Source organism: Sorex araneus, chromosome 1, assembly GCF_027595985.1.
Source record: "Sorex araneus isolate mSorAra2 chromosome 1, mSorAra2.pri, whole genome shotgun sequence".
Taxonomy (NCBI): Eukaryota; Metazoa; Chordata; class Mammalia; order Eulipotyphla; family Soricidae; genus Sorex; species Sorex araneus.
Genome location: NC_073302.1, coordinates 294,466,428 through 294,485,650, shown reverse-complemented (window position 1 = coordinate 294,485,650; position 19,223 = coordinate 294,466,428).

Below are 19,223 nucleotides of genomic sequence, written 5' to 3'. Positions count from 1 at the left end.
TTAACATCATGAATCATGCTTCCCAGGCAAAAAGGGGTGTTTGTAGGGGCCCCTGGGACTTGGCCATTTCAGATTGGTTTGGAAGAGACACTCCGTAGGGTGTTCATAAGATGAGAAGGAGAATGAATGGGGTTAAGATTGGTTTAAGCATTGGTTTTAAAAAAAAATCAGTGGATAATATTTTAATTCCTTCAGAGGAAATGATTTTGATTTTTCTTCATTCATACAAATGTTTCATTTAATTTGCAACAGATGCTGCTTTAAAATATTTATATTAAAGTGGAGAGATTTGGTTACAACCAAAACCACTGTATTTCAATCCAATAAGTGTCTGTATATACGTATGTAGAACTGTGGATTAATGCCACTGTGGGGACAAAGAGGAGCACGTTAGATCTTGGAGGTTTAATGTAGCTGCCTAAACAAATGTGAAACATTCAGCTTGCCCATTCCAAAATGGGGGGAAACTGCTGTGGAGAAGTAGAAGAAATCCTGAGTTAGAGTCCCAACTCTGGTGAGAATTGTGTGAAAGTGGCTCAAAATGCTCAAATGGACTGAGATTCTTTGGATTATCTATGCTAAAGGTAATTGAAAGTCACCTTTCAAGTACACGTATATACATTAAGTGAGAAAAAAAGAGCAAGTAGAGAGGAACAAGGATATGAAGATCAGATGAAGGGCAGAGTTTATGCTGTTAAGAAATAATGATGGGTTGGGGACCCCACGGCCTCCCAGAGGAAGTGATTTCCTTTATTACGTCCGGGTTGTGGTGCCAAACGCTGACCCTGCAGGTGTGAGGGCATTCAGATTTTTCTACTCAGAAAGCTCACAGGGTTTCCTTTTATGAACTTTTGAGCAATCCCAAGGCCCAAACCAGTTGTTTCAGAGTCCGAAGCGAGACGACACTTCCTAGCCATGACCACCATCATGGATATTCTTCTCCTCAGCACTAACCCCTTCTGTTAACTTTAATTCCAGAGTAACTCTTCAATATTAAATGAAGGAGATGCATTATGACAAGCCTGGATATAATCATCCTTAAGTCAATTATGACAGGAAGCTCATAGATTCCATTGGGAGGTGGGTATGGTATTTCTTCGTGGGGTAAAGTCCTTAATGAACAACTCATTGTTAAGAAAAAAAAAAGTTAAGTGCTATTGAGACACAATCCATATACCAAAAACTGCAAATATTTCACATAATCACAACTTGCAATTTAATGCGTCTAAACATAAACATACCTCCTGAAAAGATAATAAACATATAACCACCAAAGTTCTCTTGTGTTTTTTTGTTTTTGTTCTTGTGCTAAGATCAGTTGTATGAGACCTAAACACCGAACTCTCGTATTACTACGCATTAGAGGATTCTTGACGTAGGGCAATATGCTTTACAGTAAATCTCTGGCACACACTCATTTCACATAAGTGAAAGCTTACATCTACTTAACAACTTCACATTTCCTCTTTCCCCAGGGAAAACAATGACTTTCTACCATTGTGGTTATTGTTGTTGTTGTTGTTGCTGTTGTTTTGTGGGCCCCACCCTGTGGTCTGAGGCCTTTCTTCTGGCTCGGTGCTTAGAGATCATCCTTAGTGGTGCTCTGGGGACCACATGCAAAGCAAACATCCTACCTGCTGTCCTAGCGCTCTGGTCCAATCTACTACTGTGATTTTTGTTTTTAGTCGCTTTAGTTACCCCATTAAGCAGAATTCTACAGTATTTCTGTGGTTTTCCTAGGTAACTTAATTCATTTAATATATTGTCTGGTAGGTTCTGTTGGATATGAGTTTCCTTATTTTGTTAAGTACTATTATAATATATAATATAAGTACTACTATGTACTATTATGATATATAAGTACTATTATATCCGATTGTGTGTATACCCCACATGTCTCTTATTCCTTCATCCATCAGTGAACATCCAAAGTGTTTCTCTTCCTGGATGATGATAAGGAACTCTGCAGTAGATATGGGAGTGCAGATATCTCTTCAGTGTCCTCCTCACAATTATTTTGGACATGTAACAGGACACAGGAATGCCAAATAATATGTCAGCATCTCTTTGAAGATGCTTTTTTCCTACTTTTTAAAATATCTTAGACATTTTATACTTCCAACAACAATGCACAAAGCTTCCTTAACAATATACAAAGGTTCCAACTTCTCCTTAACAACATGCCATTTATATTAGGAGCAGGGAGGGGCAATAGCTACCTGTTAGATGTGAGGTGATGTCTTCTTGTGGTTTTCCCTTGCTGATGATCATTCATGTTTAACACTTTTTTCTTAGCCTGTTGGCTATTTGCTTGTTTACTTGGAGAGAAGTTTATTCAAGCCCTTTGTCCGATTTTTAAAGCAATTTTTCCTTACTTTTAAGTTGAAGGAGTTCTTTATGTATTTTACTTCAAATTCATTCTTAGATAGATGTGGTTTGTAAATTTTACTCCATTTTACCATTTTCTCTTCCTCTCTTCAGCTCATTATTTACTTGCAGAGCAGAGGCTTTTTACTCTCATAGACCCCCATGTGTCTATTTTGGGGATTTGTTTCCTGTGCTTTGAATGTCCTATCGAGAAATCATTACCAAGACCAATGTCCTGAAACTTCTCCTCTGTTTTTCTTTTTCCCTCGCAGGAGTCTTAAAGTTTTAGATCTATGCTAAAGTTGTAAACCCACATTGAGTTGATTTTTTGTATACAGTATAAACAAAACATGAAATATAGTCTTATTTCACATCTTAAATCCGGGTTTTAATTTTCTTAAACAGCAGAAAATGATACTGAAATTATCCTGAAGAAACTAAATATATACAGCACCCACATGCATACCAATTCACTTGCACTTTTATATCAATGTTGGTTGTCATTTATTCTGAGCAGTTAGAATTGTTTAAGCATAAAGCAATTTTGAGATATGTGTGTGGCTTTAAAACCATACAACTATCAAGTCAATCATATGTGACATTCTGTCCTTATCTAAGAAACAAACGGATTGGTTTCACGGAGCCATAGTTAAAATATCTTCCAGCAGCTAGAAAAGATATGCAACAAACCAGAAGGCTGAATTATAAAGATAAAAAGAAAGCCTGATTTATTTCAGCATTTTTCAGAGACAGAAAAAAAACAATTAAGAGCTTTTAAGAATATAACCTTGCTAGGGCTGGAGTGATAGCACAGTGGGTAGGGCATTTGCCTTGCACGGGGCCAACCTGGGTTTGATTCCCAGCATCCCATATGGTCCCCCGAGCACCACCAGGAGTTATTCCTGAGTGCAGAGCCAGGAGTAACCCCTGTGCATCACCAGGCGTGACCCAAAAAGCAAAAAAAAAGGAAAAGAAAAAAGAATATAACTTTGCTTATTCTAAATTGAGCTGCACAACTTAAGTTTGCCTTAGCCTTAAGAAAAAGGATGCAAAATCAGCCTGGTAAAGGAAACAGAAATGGGGAGAGGGAAAACAAAGGTCATTTCCCCACTTAAGTCTTGCTGCCGGTGGAGTTTCTGTCTCCTCCAGAATGGGCCAGACATCTTCACTTGCAGCAAGCTGAATCTTCCCCAAGAGTATGGGGAATGCTTTCTCCGGAGGATGGGGTGGGGGCTGGCTGAAAGTAGCATATTTCTAATAAAGATATTTCTATAGTTCCACATATGCCAATTTTAAAAGGAAGTGGAGGAGATAGATAGATATAGATATAAATATAGATTTATTATTTTGCTACAGAGTATTTGCTAACAGCCCCTAGTGGTTTTTAGCTCTGTCACTTTAGCTTTTCCTTTCTTTCCTTTCTGTTCTTCTGTTCTGTTCTGTGTATGTTAGGTCTTGAGCAACATGTTCTTCAAGAAGCTGACCATAAAAAAAAGAAACAAACCCAGAACTTCATTTTAGGGAAGTCCTCTCAAAGACTGGAGAGTGTGTGGGCTTAAACGCAACAATGAAGAGGTTGACATTGGACCTAAGTCTTGGAGAAAGTTGAAGATTCATGTCTGTGTGTTGGCCCTACTCAGACACATTCTTCTATTGGGTTTTATTCAATGACTTGAGGTGTTTTGTGTCTTTAGGCATTTTTAAAAATATTTCCAGACCTTATATGTCTCATTTCAAAAAGGGTGCCTGATTTCACTAAACTGTTTGGTCATGTTAATGGAGTCGGCACCTCCTTCTCCCCACGGAGCTGGATAGCTGATGTCTGACACGACGAGATGGCAGAATACATTCTATGAATTCTCCAGATTTTGGAAAAAATAAAGAAGCAACCTGAGCCCAAGAGACTTATATTCCAGTGACAGGTCAGTCCTATAGTCCTATGACACCACTGGTTCTAGAGTAGTTCAAGAGAGTAAAGATCCCTGCCAATTTGTTTGGGGAAATAACCTGACAGAAAAGTAAAAGCCTGTTAGAAAAAAATGTGCACAGAAAATTCTGATGTAATCAATAGTCATAGTCTCTTGCTTCTCTGCATAAAAATATTTGGAGCTGGTGACTCCCAATCTGAGAGAAGAGAAGCAGAACTAACAGCAGTTCTGCTTCTGTAAGTCACCTGGGTAACTTTATCAAGATGCTCAAGATGAGCTTGTTGTTTGTCAAGTGGAGCATATACAGTCACAGGCAGAGCCTCTGAGTAGGAATTGGTACTGTTGTAGAATCACATAGGCCAACGACTTCCATATAGCCACCCAGGTCTTTCCAGAAAACAATTAACCAGCATAAGGAGTCTTTAATAGGGGAGGTTGCAGGTAGGTGAGTAGTAAAAGCATGTATGACACCAGTGAAGAGAGGTCACATTTGTTTTCTATCACGGGTAATTATGTCCTGGTCATATAGAATGTCTGTTGAATGGTTTAACTGGGCCACCAAATATTAAGATGTAACAATGAGGGATAACTCTGTTCTGATACATATTGAGATGCTCCTTGATGGGGTACCCTGAGACAAGAACTACACACACCTGTGAAATGAAAATTCTAATCGGTTTGTTAAATTAGTCAAATCTAATCATGATGATTGGCTCTGCCATATAAGATATTTTATGGTTTGGTTCATAGGTTTTTCCAGATTTTTCTTATTGAGGATAGATAATGGCTTTGTAGGAGCAAACTAGAGAAAAATGATGATGGAAACCGTATAGATATTCTCTCTTCTTCATCAGAGTTCTGTGTAATTAGGGATTAGTCCCTGCAGCTCACCGTGAGGCTAGTCACCTCTATTCCAGGGTCAAAATATCTTCCTTTAATTTAAACCCCGTTTAGAATTATCAGATTATCTACCTGAAAGGATTCAGTTTTGAAATAACATGAAACCAACATATTTTTGTTCCAAAGTTGGTTTTCTGCAGATATTTATACTGTAAATGTGCTACCTGCCTTTAGCCAGGAAGGCCTCCTGGGGCCAGGGGGCTGGGCCACCCTCTATCCGTGTTAGAGCAGGGGGGAATTTATTACCGCTGGTTTTAAAAGGCATGAAAACTCCCAAGTCCCAGAGAGTCAGTTCATTCTGAAAGCTCGTGCTTGTGTGGGTTGAGTTTACGATCCCCACACCCCCCATTTCATCTGACCCATATTTGGAGCCTACATAACCTTACTGTTTAATGATGCTTCAAACATATGGACATGCCTTGCTTTGGGTTCCTTAAGTCTAAAAGGACTGACATCCAAGAAATAAACACAGTGAATATGTTCTGCAAACTTTCGACTCAACTAACTCAGAGAACCAGTAACAGAGGAAAATGGAAAGGAATCTCTCCTGGGACAAGCCCCAGATAGAAGGCACAGAATAAGTTCAAAGATCCAGACTAGACTAAGCTTGAAGACACAAGGAAAGTGTCTTCATGACAGTCCTGTGGCCAAAAGAGAGGTTGGGGTTGTTTCTTACAACAGGTTTCCACAATCAAGACACTTTGAGTCAAGTAATTTACTTTCTTCTTGAGCAGGAGATTAGAAATGAAACACAGGGTCTAGTCAGGGTTGTTTTCCTTCTGGAGACTGAGATCTGTACAGTGGCATCAACCCAATCCTGAATCTATTTCAAATCTATGAATCTTCACAATCCCCAAGTCTCTACTCTGCTTCTGAGGACTATATAAAATGAGATTTAGGGCTCCTGCTTACTCAGTATGACCTCATCTTAGCTATCCCTGCAAAGACTTTCTTTCCAAATAAGGTCACCTTCTGAGGTTTTAGGAGAACTTGAATTTGGGGCGCAAGTAGGTCACCATTGGAGAGAATATAGAAGGTGATTGCCAGACCATCCAGTATCTCATAGCCAGTGACATGGAACTTCGATTTTAAATATTAAATATTAACTTTAAGGAGTCCTAGGAGAAGCAAGATATTACCTAATTCATATATTTATAAGATCATGCCTACTAATATGAGAAGAAAGAGCATTAGGTAGAAAAGAAATATAAAAGTCAGTTGAGTGCAATAATCATGAAGGGGAGACACTTTAAGAGTTTGAATCAGTGTGGACATTTACAACAGCGAGACACGAGCATTTGGGGGAACAATCTAAGCAGTGCAAGTCCCATGTAGTGCAGCTGATGAATTTGATGTGGGAGGGAGAGAAAGGGAAGGAACTCAGATCTGTGCTTTGAGCCACGGGGCAGAGGGTGGTACCATACAATACCATACAAAGTAGAAAAAAACATGGAAGATTGCCAGGCAGGGTGGGGATGGATAAAAGTCAGAAGTTCCATTTTGGAAATATTGCGTTTGCGCCGCACATTAGAATTCCAAGTAGAGATAACATGAGGCAGTTGGAGCCGGGAGAGAGGTCACCACCAGAAAGATAAATTGGAGTTATCAGCACGTGGAGGATAATTAAAGCCATGCTGTATGAGGTCATCTAAAGTTTCGAGGGAAGCAAGAGGAGATTCTGGAATGCATTCTAGGCTAGATGCACAGCTAGAGGCGAGCTGGAAGAAGAGTCACAACACGAAACTGCATAGAAGAGATAAGGAGGAAAAGGAAATTCCAGGAAGCCCTGACCTCACAATTCCTACTGGTAATGCAGACGTTGCAGGTGTAGACTGCATCATTTGTAATAAAAAATATCCGCCACCTTTCCATCACTCTCTTTTCTGGTATGTCTTGCCCTGTTGTCAGGTGTGTGTGTGTGTGTGTGTGTGTGTGTGTGTGTGTGCTTGGTGGGAAAAAGTATTGAGTTGTCAACGAGCAACACAGACCTAAGACTTGGCCAAAGTAATACATGTAACACAAGTGCAGAAATAATACACCTAATCAGAAGCCTTCGGAGCTGTGAGCTGCAGAGTTCTGCCCTCAGCATTTAGATAGAGATTCCTACTCAGCATAAAATGCAAATGGCAATGATGTGAAAAGTAGCTGTACTCTCACATCTAAGGTAGTAGGATAAAATCTTTGTGTCTGGAGCCACAGACATTTGCTGATGGTTCAATACTCACAGCATAATTTAGGAAAGAGCAGAGGGAACCTTCACATTTGGCATCAAATGCTCATAAAGTCAGACACATTGCAGCTCTGGAGCCTGTGGGACTGTGGGACGAACGGAAGCCTTCACATCAAATTTAGATGTGAGAATGGCCCCTCACCATCTTCCCAGATCTACTTCTTTTTAGCATTTTGATCTTCAACTCTTGCCCAGAGTTGCAAGAGTCTCTTGCCCCCGCACCTAGCTGTCTTCACTGGGGCTCCTCGGAGGGGGTAGGTTGACTTTCCCTCCCCACCCCGAGCAGAGCTCCCACAGCCAAAGACCTTCGGAACCTAGTCACAGGCATGCTCAAGGCCCCTCTCCACATGCTCAGATGAGTCTCACGCATGAAGGAATCGGCAGAGGAACCCAGGTATGCGGGACCTGGGGCTGAGATCTCCAAGGCTGCTCAGATTGGGACTGGGTCTCTTCCTCCCAGACCCCCCATTTTCCAGTAGCTAGGCAGTCACACTCAGAAACTGCTCCTGGCACCATGTAATCCCATCAACGGCCAACATCCAGAGACTATAAAACCAAGCTCCAGGGAAACGTGCGGCCTTGAAGCCTAGTTCTTATAGAGAACATCTTATAGCCTAGTTCTCCCTCTCGAAGAACATGGCAAGCTACCGAGAGTTTTCCTGCCTGAACAGGAGACCCTGGCAAGCTCCCTGTGGTGCATTCATATGCCAAATACAGTAACAATGATGGGTCTCATTCTCCTGACCCTGAAATAGCCTCTAATGTGGCACCATTGGGAAGGACAAGTAAAGAGAGGCTACTAAAATCTCAGGCCTAGGACAAATGGAGACATTACTGGGCCCCTTGAGCAAATCGAGGATCGACAGGATGATAGTGATAGTTATAGTGATCTTCAACAAATATATTGATATCTTACAGATCTTTCCATCTGTAAAGAACTGTGCAAGTCCCATAGGGCTGTCGTGGGGTTGAATGTAAGGACACTTGCAAAACAGTCAGTTATGTTCCTCTTCCCCACAAAGTAGGATCCAAAATATAGACCCGTCTTCTGGTTTTCTTCCATTATTTCAAAATTCAATCTTGGGGTTTGAGACACTATTAAGTGGCTTGCACCATTTTTTTATGTCTTGTGGAGAGGCTGAGGGCATTAAAGATTCTACAGTATCCAGACTCCCTTATGCTTGGATGACCAAAAAACGCTGAGCCTGAGAAATGGCTGCACCACGGTTGGGATCTGCCTTGCAACACGTGTTGTTTTCATAATGATTCTGGGGCTGGAGCGACAGCACAGCCGGGAGGGCGTTTGCCTTGCATGCGGCCAACCTAGGTTCAATTCCCAGCATCCAATATGGTCCCCCAGCACTACCAGGAGTGATTCCTGAGTGCAGAGCCAGAAGCAATCCCTGAGCATTGCTGGGTGTGACCCAAAACACACACACACACACAAAAAAAAATAAAAATAAAAATAATAATTCTGACTGATCAAGAGGAGGAAGCAACTTATATAAAGTGACTTTCGTCAACAATTTAAAAAGCAGCTTCTTTTTTTTTCCTCCACTGATAAACCGAGAAATGTTTTTATTTTGTTAACTAAGGGCACAATACCAAAAAAAAAAAAAAAAAAAAAAAAAAAAAAAAAAAAAAAAAAGGGCACAATACCATCCAGAATAATACCAAAATACTTCAGACACCGTTACAGTAGGCACACAGTTAAGAGCAAGGCAGTCACACGCCTGGTTTGTACACCAAAATCAATGACAAATGTGTCTCCCATTATCTTGAAAAATATTGGTGAGATAAAAGCTGAGAAAGCTTAGCTTTAAAACCCTGCACACAGGGAATAAACAGTCCCTTAGATACACCGATACGAAGTGGTCCAAACCTCTACGACCTACAATCATGCTGGTGTATCACAGCAAGACTGTGACATTGCAACACCAGGCAAGCCCTTCTTCCTTTCTGGGCCACTGCCCCGGGCCCAGGGTGCACTACGGCCTGCGGCTCCCCCACTTACCATCTGAGCTGCCTACACGCAGGGGGCACCGCCACCAGACACTGCCAGCCGGTACAACACACTGGGACAAACCCCCTTCCTTAGACACGGTATGTGGAAGCCGATGCGTCCCAGGGCAGACACAGCACAATGCAGTGTCACGGAACTGAAAAGGCTGAGAACAGCAAAGCTCGTTCCTGACACACACTTGCAGTCCCATGGGCGGTTCCGGAGCAGGGGAGGCTGGGCCAGGCTTGGAGGCTTCAGCTAAGGCGGCAGTTAGCCCATGTCTGCAGCGAGGAAGCTCGGAGCCATGAAGGGTCTGGCCAGGGGTCCACGGACAGCCAGGAGCTGCCCACAGCATTATAAAAACTCAGGGGAGGACACCCTGAACCCTAAAACCATGAGAAAAGGTGAGACACTGTGGCCTGCAAAATCATGGACAGGACAGAGCCCCAAACGTGACTGCCCTGTGCCCACACTCGGCCATGTTTGCACCCGCAGGAAGGGGACGGCCGGGTTTCCAGGGAGTGCTCGGAGCTACGCTGTAGGCCGCTCATAGGCAGGCAGACATCATCCTGGATCTGTCATGTCAGAAGCAACTTCTTTTTTTTTTTCTTTAAAAAAAATTTTTAACGAATTATCATGAGATGCATTTACAGACTTACAGACTTTCATGATTGCCTTTCAGTCAAACAATGTTCAAGTACTCACCCTTCCACCAGTGCCAATGTTCCCAGTATCCCTCCCCCCACCCAGAAAAATAATTCTTAATCTTGACTAATGGTCATGATTTTAGCCTTGTCCTCTTTTATGCCTTTTCTTTCCACTTAATATAATTTCCATTTCTTTCCATAAGTGAATAATTTGAATTTTGTATACACTTAGGAGATGCCTCAAAAAAGTTTTAAAATGTTAATTCTATGCTTAGGCCCTTTGTGAAGGACCAACTCTATGTTCTCTTTCTGCCTTAAAAGAGGGGTGAGGAAAGAAAAGACAAAAAATTGCCAATATTTTAAAAAAATTAGACACACTTGTCTAAGACCAGTTAAAGATAAATTTCGTTGGTTAGGAATGGCTCAGTTCTCTTCTTTCACTGGCATGGCAGAAAAGCAACTTCTCGTTGATCAGGAATATGCCTCTATGGCAGAGTACATACCTTACTTGGTGAGACCTGAGTTCATTGCTCGAACCAGAAGAAAGTCGCTTTGATCATTGATCTTTGTCCATAATACTGAAGGCAGATAAAAGCCTGGCTGTCCAGGGAGAGGTACCTAAATAAAATTACTGTGTGGCCCTTACAGTATGCCTCTGAAATGTCGTTTAAATACAAAGAACCAAGCCTATTTCAGGTGCTTCCAGTCTCCATTCCCATGGTTCTGAAATATGCTCCAGACTTTTGAAAAGGCTCCTGGAGATTTGGGCTCTAAGAAGTGATTGTCTCCTTCTTATGAACTGATGGCCAAAAGGAATTCCCTGCCTGCCAGTCTCCTAAGCATCACTAGAGGGTTGAGACCCCCTTTGCCCTATGTCTTCTCCTATTGTTGTCATGTGAGAGACCTCAGATGAATTCATACGGTGGTTACACATATTGCATTATTAATTGAAATCTCTGCTTGGCAGGGGTAGTGCTTTTTTCATGATAGAGACACGTATGCAGTGCTTAAGTGTAGGAACCCGGGGCCATCACCACAGACCTTGACTTGGCACATTCGGAAGTCTTAGTCTGGTAATACTCAGGAGTCACCGGGGTCACATGGAGGTGCTCAGATGTTCATACTCCTCCAGGAACAGAACTGGGGGCCTTGCAATACAATATCTGTTCTCTACCACTTGTCTCCACAGAGACTTTTCAGATGGTCAGACCTCTTGTCTCTGTATTTGATCAATGATAAGAATATTATAGCTATCCATAACCACACTAAAGTTAAAACTAAAGGAATTTAAATCATAATCCCCCTAAGTCCATATTCTTTCTACTAAACACTGCTTCTTAAAGAAATTAAATGAAAATTGAGAAGGCATTAATCCAGTCTTATGATCTTGAGGTTTCTGGAGACAATGAAAAAAGAAAAAAAATGACACATCTAGTCACAAAAATGCGCAACAAAAATGTTTATACAATAGTATTCTTGATCGTGGAAGAGAAGAGGGAGGGATAAAGCAGTTGTCCACCAATGGGGGAATGGAGAAGCAAACTGTGTCTACATGCAATGGACTATTAATCAACCTTAAAGAAGAAGAATTTCTGACACATGTAAAATGTGGGTGGAGCAGGAGAAACCCTGGAAAATCTTACTCTCTGAAAAGAGGTCAAACATGTATTACAATTTAAGAGTATAATGCTGCAACTTCAAACAATTCCATTCCTAACTCAGTTATATGCCCCTTCCTCAGAAAATATTGAAGGAGTTAGGTCAGGACCATCTCCCACTATGGATAGCCACCCAGGAAAGAAATTTTTAAAGCAGGAAATCCAGGAGAGAGAGCTGCCTCATGTAATAGAGGAAAATGGCAGCCCAAACTATGCCCTTTATCTCTCTCAGCCTCTGAGTCCATAACAAATAAGTTATGGACTTATAAATAAAAGCAAGTTGATCATCAGAAATGACAGGAGAGTGATGGGGATCTTTGTGAAGTGCCGCCTTCAAAGCTGGAGCTACTCAAAGCAAGTCAAGGGCACAGAACAGTACAAGGGTTCAAGCATGTGCCTCGCATGTGGCCAACCCAGTTTGATCCCGGGCACCCAGGGAATGGCTCCCCCAAGCATAGAGAAGTCCTGGTAACTATTGAATCTGGTCCCAAATTCTGCAGAAATAAGAAAACAATAAAAAAGGAAGTCAAAACTTCCTTGAATATTGCAAAAACTCTGAGTCATTCTCTCCCATGCTGCTAACATGAAGTTAATCAGCTTAAGAGCAATAAGACACGATTAACACCCGGTTGAGTGGCAGCACTTAGCTGGAAGGAGTTCAAGGGGCCATCACCAGGGACTTCTCCAGAAGCTCAGGTTCCTCTTGTCCCATTGGTACTGAAACATATTCAGGCTCTCAGCGTTTTCAGATATCTGGAAATTTTAACTTGTCTGCTCCCCTTCCTTCTCAGACAAGCCCTTAAAGCTCCCTGGCTGGTGGAAGGAGGCCACTCTGATTTTTATGATTCTGAAGCTTCACAGAGAGACCTGAGTGTTCCCTGGAGAGTAACACCTATACGAAATCAGAGGGTGACTCACAAAGATTTGGCATCTCAACCTTCAATTAGGACCTGAGACTGCGAGGGACAGAAAACAGTCAGAGGACAGCTTCTAGAACCCAACGCTGGTGTCACCACCACCCAGAGTACCACCAGAGTGCATGCTCAAACAGAAGGCAGAAGATTATTTCCTCACGCCATCCCAGGGCATCTTGGACAACATTGGATCTTCATGGTTTCCATAATTTGGATTCCAATTTTTCATTTGCACTTTTCCACCCTCCTCTTTCTTAAATGGACATTTCAGTTTTAGATATTTAAACCTTTCCAATTCTTTTAAATCCTGCAAAAATTTATGACTGGGATTTTCCACTTAAAGAGTACCACCAGTCATTAATAACAACGCCTGAATCTTCGCTCAAAAAGAAAAAAATGAACACTTAAAAAGAGGAGAATTAAAAAAAAATTTATCCTCCATATACTCTGAAAAAAGAAAAAGAAAACAGCAACAACCAAAAAGTCAGCTTCTCCTTCTGAGATTACACAATGGTGGTCTGTCTGATGCACGCATTCTTTTTTGACTTGCTATCATTACATTGCATTAGCATGCACCCAAAGAGCTTGAGGGGAAAAAATAAAAACAGCATTTGTCTTGACCTCATAAAAGGGGTCATACCCAAAAGAATGGAATTTAATAAAAATCATTACCACCTAAAAGCAATGCCAAAATTTAATTATATATTTTCAGCCTCCCAAATCAACGGCCTGACTTCCAAGCCTACCGAAAAGCCGACCAGCTTTATTACTGACATGCTTGCACCTTTTTTTTTAGAAGCAGTCTCATTTAATTCTTGAATGCATGACCACCTAGCACTGCAGGTAGAGAGAATTTTTCTCTTTCTCTAAAATAACCTCTATTCTCAAAGGCCCAGGAGCAATCCATCACCATTCTCCTCTGGGGTAATTAGGCCCCTTCCTCTCTCCAGGCCCAGCTTCTAGAAGAAGCTGCCCGCTGATTGACAGCCCTGTACAGGGCTGGATTCTCAGCCATGGGTTGTCCTCGGTCCCTTTGTAACATGGCAATCTTTCAGAGGGGAAATTAGTCCCCCTGCCAACTCTTATATTTTGTCTAAGCCCAGATGTCACACTTTGCTAATGTCATACTAGACTGTAATATTTTTATAATGTGCTGTAGAAACCCAAAGCAGAGCCAAATAGACACGTTGCTGCCAGATGGTTGACCTTTATTTACTGATAAAAGTTTTCGACATCATAAAACTTGAACTCATTACAAAGTGCTGAGGTTTCCGGCTGACCAGCCAGCCCCAGGCTCTTGCCCATGGAGATCAGGAGAGAAGATGAGTCAGTGGAGGTGCCTCCACGATGGTGGCAAATGACACAGAGTTTGCCCTGGGCACAATTTCTGTGCACACAGCCCACTTTGTGATTCAGCATGCAGAGGGTTTCAAAGGACCCTTTTCCCACTCACCATGTTTCCCTCCCCAAGCAAATACTTGTTCCTACGTACTCCTGCGTAGTAAACTCTGAGTGTTCTATACATTCAACATGATCTTCAAAACAGAAATGTGATTCATTCTCTATCTTAAATATTCAAATTATGAGTAATGCTGATAAGATGACTCTGCCAGTATTTTTAATTTTAGCCCCTTGCAACACACATGTATTTACTTATTTCCTTATGTTGTGGTTTGGGGGATATACCCAGCAGTGCTCAGGACTTGGCATTTGGTTCTGTGCTCAGTGTTCACTCCCGGTGCTTAGGGGACCGTGTGGGATGCTGGAGATCCATCCAGGTCAGCGACTTGCAAGGCAAGCACCACTTCTACTCTATTATCTCTCCATAGCATGCCTTTTCTTGTGAAGCAAAGAGTTTTTATTGAATGAAACTTACCCCAAAGACCTGAGGGAAGGGAAAGAGAAAAATACATGTTCAAAAGAGAACACAGAGTCAAAAAAAGGTTTCTTCTCCAGAGTAGAAAAAAGCTACTAAAGAGATAAGCAAGCACAAAACATGTTCAGGGAGAACAGGAGTTGAAAACCAAGTCCCATAAAATAGTTTTGAATGTATTAATTTTCTCTCTCTTATTAATTAACTGCCTCACTCATATGAATACTATTAATCTTTTACTTCTATATTTTAAAAAAATAATTACTCTATCCCACAATTTTTAAAGTTCATCATGTAAATAATTTTTCCCAAATAAAATTTTAATCTACTAAAAGCACAACATTTTCACATTGTCCAGATATTACCTAATTCTTAAGCTATATCAAGACTTTGATCTACCTTTGTTTTACCGACAGCTTTCCCTTTCAAAATTTACAGTTTTATAAACTCACCTTTAACCACTTGTAACTTCAGTGGACAAAACCACAATGAGGCTAAAATTAAAATAACAGTATTTCTTTGGGGGCTCTTGGATTCAAAAAATCAGACTATGGAAACTCAAGTGTTACCTTAACATGTGTCCCTCTGGAGCCTTTGAGGGACTTGTAAAGGACAAAAGAGAGAGAAAGAAGCACAGAATTAGGCTTTTCTACTAGCATGGAGGATGGGCTATGCATTATCTTCCTCAGAATTCACTGGCTTTTAGTCAAGTTGTCTTTGGTTAATATGAAGAGAAGAGAAGGGTAGAAAATGCCTTTATATACCTATTAGAGAAAGCCAGCCCGGCTGAGAATTGATTCTTTTCAGTCACTAGACAGGTTTTCAAAGTAAAAAGGAGGCCTTTTATGCAGAAACAGGAGCTGGTTTAGTCACCCTGGAATATCCTTCATGAGTTCTTCTCTGCCACAAGTGATTACCCCAGGCAGCCAACCTGAAATCCCACCACGTGGGCAAATATCCCCATGCTGAAGCATTCTGGCTCAAATTTTTAAGGCGAAATTTCACAAAGACACTTATCCATTCTAAATGGCCATCCAATGGCGTGGGTTGGCCTTCCGAATCTACATCTCTGTGTGTGATGGAGTTGGGTATCTCCCCGGAGTGTTCTCTAGGTCCACAGACTGAGGAAGGCTGGGTCCTTTCAAACATGACTCAAAGAGCACTCAGGGAGCGAAGGGTGTGAAGAAACTCTGAAACAGACTCTTGGCATCCATGCCACCTTCCTCTGCTTACCACAGGTTGTAAAAAATACAAATGCATGTGCGCAGAAGAGAGTAATGTGTGTGTGTGGTTCATGGGCTCTTGGGGTGGCTCTCTCTCGATGCTCACATTTGGTGCTCTCTAGCCGCTATGTATGGACCAGATCGGAATGGCTCCTCCTTTGTGGTTCACTTCTGTGTGTGCCACTGTGCTCTCTTCTATGTATCTCTGTCTCTATCTCTGTAGTCTCTCCTCTGGTCTCTTCCGATCTCTCTTCTTCTGATCTCTCTCCCTGGAGCCCTTCTGCTTCTCTCTCTGGAGCCCTTCTCGCTCTCACTTCTGACTCTGACTCTTACTTCTGACTCACTTTGTGCTCTTTCTTTCCCCTGTTTCTGGCTCCGGTGACTCAGTGATTCTCTTTTGCTTTGTGCTCTGCTTCTGTGTCTTCTCCCCTACTCTATTTCCCTCCACTCTTACAGTCTTAGTTTATATAGCAATCGCATAGGGTGGTGACACAAAGGTGGGTTGAACATTAACAAATCAACAAAGCGGTGTAAGACCACTCCTTCAGGAGATTAACTCTAGGACCAGATCTCCTCTAAGGAGATTACTCCAGATTACTAAGAGATCCGCTTAAGAGCAAGATCCCATCCAGGGTGTGTCCCTTTCTTCTTTCCTCAGCTAGTAATCCACTTAGTTATAGTAAATTTACAACTTCTATTTCTAGCAATGTCATTCTGTATGAGCATAGTAAGAGACATATCAAAGTTAAATTTTGGTTCTTTCTGAGAACATCTCACTTTATTTTCTAGACCACAGTCCTCAGGTCAGGTTAATCTTCCTAACCCCAGCAGGTCCTAGTCTCACATCATTACTTTTGGGTCATGACAGCATTTGTGTATAACCATGCTCTAAAACTATAGCTAAGTATTGTGGCCCTTTGGCCTGGCTCATTTTGATGCCAGGGTAGCTCACAACTTGCCCTGGGTCCATTCCATCCCTCGTCAGGACTGCTTTTGGGGTGCTAGGAACTAAGGGCAACTGAGTCAAGAAAGCAGATGCCCAGGAGTAAATATTATTGGAGTCAATCAACTCCCAAGTTACAAAGCATAATTAGCTGTCTTCCTGTGTCCATACAGAAAGGACATTGCTTTAAGGTAAACTAAGTTCCCTGCAGCAAGGCTAGGAGGACAAACCCATTGTTATCCTACAACAGGTCATTATTTTTTCCTTTTGTTTTTTGGGTAACAGCCAGCTATGCTCAGGTGTTACTCCTAGCTCTGTGCTCAAGAATGACTTTTGGCGGTGCTGGGGTACCATATGGTATGCCGGGGATTGAACCCAGGTTGGCTGCGTGTGAGGCAAATGCCCTGCCCACTGTACTATCACTCCAGCTCCACCATACATCATTATTTTCCAAAAGGAGAACGTGTCATTGGGAGACCTTGAGGATGGTGGGCTGGAAGGAAGGTGAGCCATTGAATGCAAGCAGAGATGTCAGAGAGAATATGGGCTAAATGTGTTGTACCCCGAGTTCTCGCAAACTCAAGGAGAGTCACTGGACCAAACAGAGACAGCAACAACGCTTTATTCATCCTCACTGTACCTGTACAGAGGGTCAGGGACGCTCACTCAAACTTAATGACATCCCAGTGTGTTCAATTAAGAGCATACAACATTAGCTGGGGTCTGTAGAAAAACAAAGTATTGCCCCATACCCTGACAAGATGCAAGGAAAAACAAGATATTCTCAAGGTCAGAGCCCACTTTCCTCAGGGAGCAGGTGAGGTGTTTGAGGGTCAAGTCCAGTTGCTAATAGAAAGCTAGAGTCAGCACATCTTAGGGACGACTTTGATCCCTTAGTTGGTCCCATAGTGTCTGGTGGAAGCTCTGTTGACCAGTTCAATATCTGACAAAATGGAGGGAGGGGGGTAATGATAATGGGTCCTACCTGTGAGGGGGGAGAGAAGGGTCAGAATCCAGGACAGCAGCCTTGAAAGGGAGCCCTGGAAAGGGTGGGGGCACCCCATAAGGCTCTTGCTTAAAAAAGGTTTGGCTCCACAAGACCCCCTCTGACCCTTGCCAACCTCTGCACTTCAAATGTCCACTCAGAGTTCTGACCACTTGTGGGCAGGGTCAAGGCTTTCCAAACCTCATTCTCCTTCCATTATTCGCTGTAATGAAAATAGGCTTAGTGAAATGTCTTTAGAGCTGTGCCTCGAATAAAGTCACAGTACAATCCTTGTGGCGGGATAAATGCATACCAAAAAGAAAATCATTGTATGAGTGAAATACAAACACTAAAGTTCACAAGTTTGTAACTGTACATCACAGTGATTCTCTAACAAAAAAAAATTTTGAAAAAAGATGTCTGAATCTGCGTTGCATATATAAAGGCAAATTTAGACAGAACACAGCCAAGAAGCCAATTCTCCGAAGTACAACATAAATAAATAAAACAGAGACAAGTAAAAATATATTTTTCTCTGAAGGTGTACAGCATAGAGCCCTCCATCTTTTCACTTTCTTTTCATTCCACTTTCATAATATTGCAGAAAAAATGACAAAACTCTCACCCACTTGTTAGTGGGAGGAAACCTGTGTGAGCAGTGGTCATGTGGCCAGTTCAGAGTCCCCAGAGCGGGGAGTACGTCTCTCCATCCTTCCCACTTCTAGCTTGCACCCTCTTTAAAATAATGTCTATATGTGTGCAACTGAAACAATGTGTCAGATGTGAATATACTTAAAAATAACACCAAGCAATAATTGATTTCAGAACTCCTGCCCATCGAAGTCCACCCGCTTTGCATCAAGTTTCCTGTAAGATCTGTTGACCAGAGAGAGAGTCTCTTACGAAGACGAGACGAAGTCTTGCTGGTGACATACTGGAAGCCAGATTCTTTTGAGATACGTGAGGAACAGGAGAACAGCCCAGAGACATCTGCAGCTCAGCCATGTGCCTGGGCATTGCTTCTCGGAAATTGCTTTTTTCTGTGACCTGACCTGTAGAAAAGTCTACAAATGAGTAGACTTTTCTCATTTGTTTTTTAATCTGTTATTCCAATAATTTCTCTTTCCCTCATGTGGCTACAAAGACATTTTCCTTGTCCTAAGGACTGACTTCTTCTCTAAGTTATCCTCCTTTGGGTTCACCCCTACTGCCTTTCCTTTTTCTTTTCCAAACATTTCTTCTTCTAAAGTGTTGTCCCCATTTAATCAGCTGTGCATGCATGCGTGCACACACATACTCACATGCGTGCACACATAGACACATACATGCACACTCACACCCCGTTGGATTTCTTGATCCATCTCAAACTTTCCTTTTATTTCCAAAGCAAACCACCACTAGTAAGAAACGTGTTTATTCCCATGCCACAAGATCAAGAAATGTTTTGCTTGGTGAGCAGTAATTTTTCCCCAGTACAGTTTACAGTATATTTCTTCCTCTAAGTGAATTCTCATGGCATATGGTATGGATATTATCTTTTCTTTTCTACAGCA